The following is a 7359-nucleotide window of genomic DNA, read 5'->3' on the forward strand; positions in this document are numbered from 1 at the left end:
TCACAACACAACCCACCGTGAAGGGAATCGGAATAAACATCCGAGTTCCGTGGTAGTTGGGTAGGGTATCGTATGGTCGGCCCCGTACGACTATACTGCTCCGCTCACTGGTTTAATTTATGGGCAATGTTTTTGAAAGACCTTGAAAAGTAATTCTTGAAACTAATTTTAATACACTCACTCGTACGCCCCTTGAAAAGAATATTCTTCAAAAAATCTATGCCCCTAAAAGTTCTTGAAAAATATTCTTTAAAAACGCAAGCCTCTGAAGGTCCATAAAAAATAAATTCGTTAAATGTACTCTTATGCCTATGAATATCCTTAAAAATTAAGGCTTTTGCCTCTAAAGGTTCTTAAAAATATTTAACAAAAATCCACCCTTATGCCTCTGATGTCTTTAAAAATATTTTTTACAAAATCCAGGCTTATGCCTCTAAAGGCCCTCGACGTTTATGACTCCGAAAGCCCGGGAAAATTTATTGTTTAGAAAATCAATGCCTATGACACCGAATGTCCTTGAAAATTATTTAAAAAAATCCACACCAATGAAATTGAATGTCCTTGAAACATTTTTCTTTTAAAAAAATACACGAATTTGACTCTGAAAGTCCTTGAAAGTGTTTTCTTTAAGAAATCTACACTTATGGTTCCGAAAGTCCTTGAAATTTTATTATGTAAAATTCCGAAAGGCCCTGAAAATTTTTTCTTTAAGAAATCTACGCCTATGGTTCCGAAAGTCCTTGAAATTTTATTATGTAAAATTCCGAAAGACCCTGAAAAATTTTTATTTAAAAAATCCACGCCTATGGCTCCGAGAGTCCTTGAAATTATATTATATAAAAAATCCGAAAGTCCTTGAAAATTGTTTCTTTAAAAAATTCACGGCTATGGCTCCGAAAGTCCTTGAAATTATCTCTATATATATAAAAATTACATGTATGTTCGTGATCGCTAAACTCAAAAACTACTGCACCGATTTGGACCAAACTGTATGTACATGCTCTATGGGGCGTTAGGAGTGTTTCTGTGTAGTTTGAAGTTTATCCGACAGATGGCGCAATATTTATTTTTGTCGGTTTTTCACCATAATCCAAAAACTACGCACCGATTTTGACCAAACATTACGTATATGCTATATGGGGCGTGAGTAGTGATTTGTGTTTAATTTTAAGTTCGTCCGACAGAGGGCGCGATAGATAGCTTCTTTGTGTTTTGCCCGATTAGAGATTGATCGGCGTGTGCCGATGTTAAGTATTCCGACACCGACTCATACATAACATTTTTTCGTGAAAAACGCGTAAGAGTCAAACGAAAAAAGAAAAACTTATCAAATTGAAGTAAAATTAATTCAAATCTATTTATAAAAATTATATAAAAATGTATAGTACCTCATCAATTCAGAATGGCGGCACCGATTTGACTCAAAATTTCTTTCAGTTGTCTGTAATTGAAGTGGGAAGGTTTTTATAAAATAACATTTTGAGAAAAATCCGCGAAAATCTTGAAAAACATATTTTGAAGGAACGGCTGGACCTATTTGCCTAGTATTATGTGGGGCATATACCATAAAGTGATACTATGCCGGCAATATACAGAGAAGTTCCTTATCCTACATGAAATACCTAATTAAAGGTAATGTATACGGTATTTTCTACTATTTTCAAAGTACATAAATTCGTACTAAATTCTATCGCAATCGGAGAAATATTTAATGAATTTAGTATAACATTTACATAAAATTAGTCGAAACAGTATATGGGAGCTATATCGAAATCTGAACCGATTTTCACGAAATTTAACATACATCACTCTAGACTCAATTCAGAACGCTCTGCAAAATTTCGTGCAAACTGAAAGAACTATAGGGGCTTTAATGCACCCTTTACACAAAATCGAACGAAAATATATGTGGGAGGTATGTGTAAATCTGAACCGATTTCAACAAATTTTAGTCTCAATCGGATAATTATTAGTCGCTTTGTTGTACTACAATTGTGTTGTAGTTACGTCCTTTTGTTTCAGAAAATAGCATGTCAAAAGGACGTAACTAACATAAAAACTTTAAAAACCAAAAAAGTTAATTTTTTTCAAGATATCGGTATAAGTGTACCAAAAGGTCCATTACAAATACCTCAACAATTTAGCTAGCTATGGAAGGTATTATTGAAAATTTTATTATATTCGGGATGTATATATAGTCGGAGATTGGTATAATTGAACACAACACACCTTTTACACGACTTATGAATCGTATGTGATAAAAAAGGAATAGTAATTATTTGAGATAAGAGTATTTAGATCAAAACTTGACCTTCTCTTGAAAAATGTTTGGTGGAATAAGTTTAATTGATAAACTGAAATACCACACATACTGATATAATTTACTATTTAACAATAACAATATTACTTAATATACATTTACGGATAAATGAAGGTTTACCGTCATGAGGAAAATATTAGCATATTTTTTGATTGTGGAAATTTGATGTAAATTTTTTGATAGTTTCTGAAATATATTTTCCATGAATTCGTTCATTTTTACTAACCCTATATTGATGCTATTCTGATAAGGCAAAACAACGTTTGCCCGGTCTGCTAGTATTATATAAATAATCCGAAAGTCCTTCAAAATTGTTTCTTCGTTGTTTCCACGGCTGTGGCCCCGAAAGTCCTTGAAATTATATTATATAAAAAATCTGAAAGTCCTTGAAATTATATTATATAAGAAATCCGAAAGTCCTTCAAATTATATTATATAAAAAATCCGAAAGTCCTCGAAAATTGTTTCTTTAAAAAATCCACGCATGTGGCTCCGAATGTCCTTGAAAATGTTTTCTTTAACCCTTTCAGTGTTTTTGTCGAATATATTCGACATTTAAAATTACTCTCTTTCTTTGCAAATTTTCCGTTATCCTATGTACCGTTACAATTGATGTCTTTGTTTTTGCTGAAAGACAGACAAAACTGTCCGAGGGTTAAAATAAGAATTGCTTTTTTTCTAAACTCTGTGCCTTCATACGATTTTAAGCACAAAATTTTAGATTTTTATTCCGACAAAAAATTTTTTTGACACTGAAAGGGTTAAAAAATCCACGCATGTGGCTCCGAATGTCCTTGAAAATGTTTTCTTTAAAAAATCCACGCCTATGGCTCCGAAAGTCCTTGGAAATGTATTATTTAAAAAATCCACGCCTATGATTCCGAAAGTCCTTGCAATACATTTGCAAGGACTTTCGGAATCATTTAAAAAATCCACGCCTATGATTTCGAAAGTCCTTGAAATGTATTATTTAAAAATCGGTTATACGTCCGAAAGTTCTTGAACAAAATATCATTTAAAAATAAATTCGAATATATCTCCTATTTCAAGGATAACTGGATATCTTCTTTCCCATGTATAAAAGTATCCCTGAAAACGAATTCAAAAATTTAAGGACGCTTATGATTTTTTGTAGCCACTGTGTGTGCACTATTATGCGGAACTTCATTATAATACATTCATAGGACAACTGATGAATCGTGCTAGGGCTATAAGCACTGGAGAAGAATTTCGGTTTTTTGCTTTGGTATGTCCTCCGCTCCGCTCCCCTCTACTCATCCCAAATTCAATCGTTTTGTCCATACATATGCCCATGAGGCGAAATTGAGACATGTTTTGTAAGGTTTGACTTCGGATTGTCTAGTTGATTATGGGAGAAGCTTTTCATTTTTTCTGGCCAGTGATGGTGGATTTTCCGCCTTAAAAATGCCAATGGTGGCAAGTTCGTTGTTGTTGCTGTTGTTGGTGTGATGGTATGCTTATACTAGGACATGTTGGCTGTTAATATTCGTCTGTTACTGCCGACATTTACAAATTAAGACATTTTCAACTTTTGGTCACACTCGCTAAAGGCACAGCGACCGACAAACACACACAGCTGAACAACCAACCAACTAAGTGAGCTGTAAATAACCAAGAAAACTGCCAAGCAGCAACCAACCAACCAGCCAAACAGCCATCCAATCCATGCTAAGTAATCATCCAAAGCAATCGGCCAACTGAACCCGCCACTGTTGTAAAGGTAATGATGTTAATTAAAATGTACAACTGTTGCTGCTGTTGTTGTTGTTGTCGCTGTACGGTTGGCTGTCTCGGCTGCTTGTTGCGCCTGTTGTTGCCTAAGATAGCCGCGTCGTTGTTGCCGTGAAACTTGATACTCCTCTTAGATCTTCATGGCAATAGCCTCCTGGATGGATGACGGGCTGGATTCATCGTCGTTGTAGTTGTTGCTGTTGGTGGTATTGCGCTGATTTTACAATGCGGATAACAAGACCACAAGCCCGATCACCCCGTTGCTTAATGCTAGCTGTCACACCAACAAAATACAAAATAATTCTTTCAATAATGACGCTACATATGGTTCAGGCCCAGGACTTCGTCATCATTGTGGGACAGTGCAGTGGCTGTGGCATGGGCATGGGCATGTAGATGTAGCATGCGGACCTATCGTAATTGTAATTTATTGTTATGCAAGTGTGTAATTAATTCGTTTATAATGTTGTAAATCACGATTGTTCAAGTACAACCAATCGGACAAAATGGACAGTCGAAGGATATGTATTGTATGTGCGATCAACGATTGCAACATATTATTCCAAGTACGTTAACATCTAGTTCTTATTAATAACAGTATTAAAGAAGTTTCATATACAAATAAAATTGTGTTCGGTTACACCGAACATGGTATACCCTTCAATAGGTGGGAGTTTTAGAACTTAGAAAGTGCATTCATCCAGTGTATTAGACGTTCGATTGATCCGAGGAGCGAATATCGATTCGGATCACTACTTTGTAGCAGCCAAGGTTCGCACTTGTCTTAATGTTGCAGCAAAGGTGCGATCTAACACAAAACGGAAACTCGACGATGAAAAGCTGCAAACACAACAGGTAGACGGGGCAAAAGGTTGTCCCGATAATAGTATAGAAGCACAATGACAAAGAATTGCCATTGGGTGCCAAAAACCACCAGCAACCCTGCAGACGGTAGAAATACGTAATGTGATGGATAATTATCGGGAGAAAAGGTGAGAGGAGAAACGTGTTTTCAGAAAAAAAGAAGAAAGAACAAGAAAGACGTGAGCGTGAGCAAGTCGAGATGGAGCCAGAATGAAGTCCGGAAATTTTATCAATGAGTAAAACACCAAACCGAAGGTTTTGGTGCAGGCACATCCTCCTGTAGGGATGAAGAAGGAAACCTGATGACAGATACAGACAGCGTGTTGAAGGTCTGGAAGGAGCATTTTGAAAAGCTTCTGGTATCAAATAGTGCTTCTGGTATCAATGACATTATTGGATCATACCAATGCGGCTTCAGACCTGGCAAATCCACCATTGACCAGATTTTCACTCTGCGCCAAATCCTGGAAAAGACCCACGAAAACACATCGACACATACCACATATTCGTCGACTATAAAGCCGCATTCGACAGCCCTATCCGTTCCCAGATGTTTAAAGCCATGTCTATGTTCAGCATTCCTACAAAATTACTACGGCTATACAGGATAACTTTAAGTGGCACAAGGTCAGCAGTTAAATCGGAAAGGACCTATCGGAGCCCTTCCATACCGGTGGCAGTTTGTCGTGTGATCTTTTTAACATCCTGCTGGAATAGGTCATACAAGACGCAAAGGTGAACAGAAATGGCACTCTGTACACCAAACATCAGATGTTACTCGCATACACCGATGACATCGATATAATGGGCAGTGTTACTCTTGGGAATTTTAAAAAAAGTTGCACAAAAGGTCGTTCCCTTGAAAAAATGTAAAAAGAAAAAATAAAATCGTCAATAAAACTGTTCCTAGAATATGTCAGATATACTTGGACCTCAAAAACGAAGTTGACGAATCAAAATAAGTTTGAATTTAGACATAAAAAGGAAAATATAACTTATTACTTAAAGTAAAGTCGCACAAAGCTTAAAAAGTTGCAAATAGAGTTACAAAGCATCAAAAAGGTTGCAAATTGCGACTTTAGTCGCACAACGGTAACCCTGATAATGGGTCGCACTTGCGAGCGGTAACAGACACCTTTCAACAAATTGAGAAGGAGTCTGCCAAAGTGGTCTGGCAGTAAACGGCGAGAAGACCAAGCTGATGGTATCAACGCGCCAGACGTCCAGTAGACTCGGACCAACCGTGGAACTTGAGAACTACAGCTTTGAGGTAGTTAAAGATTTTATATACCTTTGACACCGCCATAAATAAAACAAATGACATCCGTTTTGAAATTCGGAGATGGATTGTGATGGCCAAAAGATGCTACTATGGTCAGGGCCACCTCCCGCCAGACCAAACTCACCCGGTCTTTTCCCGTGCTGTTATATGGATCTGAAGCATGAGTACTGGCGCAAACAGATGAGACAGCTCTTGGGTTGTTTAGAAGAAAAATTATCCGAAAGATCAACGGGCCGATCTGCGTCGAAGGTGAATATCGACGTCGAATGAACCACGAGCTGTACAAATTATACGGGGACATGGACATAGCCAGTCGTATTGAGCTGCAGCGACTACGGTGTGTGAATGAATGAGATGGTTCCCGTAGAAGGGGAAGGCCACGAATTAGATGTAAATATCAAGTAGAAAACAACATCTTGGAACGTGGTATTTCAAATTGGTAGAGATGCGCACAAGACGTACGCGCTTGGAAATATTTTTTAAGCTCGGTTTATGGAACAACCGTTCTGTAACAAGCCAGCTAAGTAAGTAATTAAATTCTCAATTGTTCTACATTTATTTTAATTTTCTTGTTGATGGTTAATGTCTTTTGGAGCACCCTAGGTTGACTAGTCCTCTAAAGAATTTCCATCTTCCTTCCTCTGTTGCCTGTTAACACAACCTTGTCCTAACATTTGACGCAACACAAATCTATTATTTACTTGTCTTTAAAAACAATTAAAATTTATTAGTTTATGATAGGTCGAAAATCCCGGCGGTACTGCAATACCGGGCCAACCCGCGACAGAAGTGGAGCAAGCCCCTTAAGAACTTCCGTCAATTTCCAAAAATCAGTTTAACATTTGTTGTCCTCCGATGGAGGATCTATCAGATGTTAAGCTGATAAGAACAGATACTACACTTTGATCTTAGCCATAAGGCCGAGAAGCGATAACCAGACACTGGTTAATATGGACATTATACCTTGCAATGGATATCAAGTAAATGAGAATTATAAGATAAGGGAATGCAATAAAATAGAAATGGTTATAGTAATGTGTGTTGCATACACATTTTTAAAGGAATTAAAGGGATGATTGTTGCTGTTCGCAATCAGGTAGCCAATAGTGGTACCTACCCCTTATTTTGAGTGGTACCTACC

At 37.1% G+C, this 7359-nt stretch overlaps 1 non-coding gene across 1 annotated transcript; it reads right to left on the bottom strand.

The window, feature by feature from the left end:
* Positions 1-6950: 6950 nt before the first annotated feature.
* LOC133336843 (U2 spliceosomal RNA) lies at positions 6951-7150 on the bottom strand. The gene has a single exon (XR_009754561.1). It is a non-coding gene; the product is annotated as a U2 spliceosomal RNA (small nuclear RNA).
* Positions 7151-7359: the final 209 nt, after the last annotated feature.

Source organism: Musca vetustissima, unplaced genomic scaffold (assembly GCF_032173495.1).
Source record: "Musca vetustissima isolate MV318-11 ecotype Yass unplaced genomic scaffold, APGP_CSIRO_Mvet_v1 utg6369, whole genome shotgun sequence".
Classification (NCBI taxonomy): Eukaryota; Metazoa; Arthropoda; class Insecta; order Diptera; family Muscidae; genus Musca; species Musca vetustissima.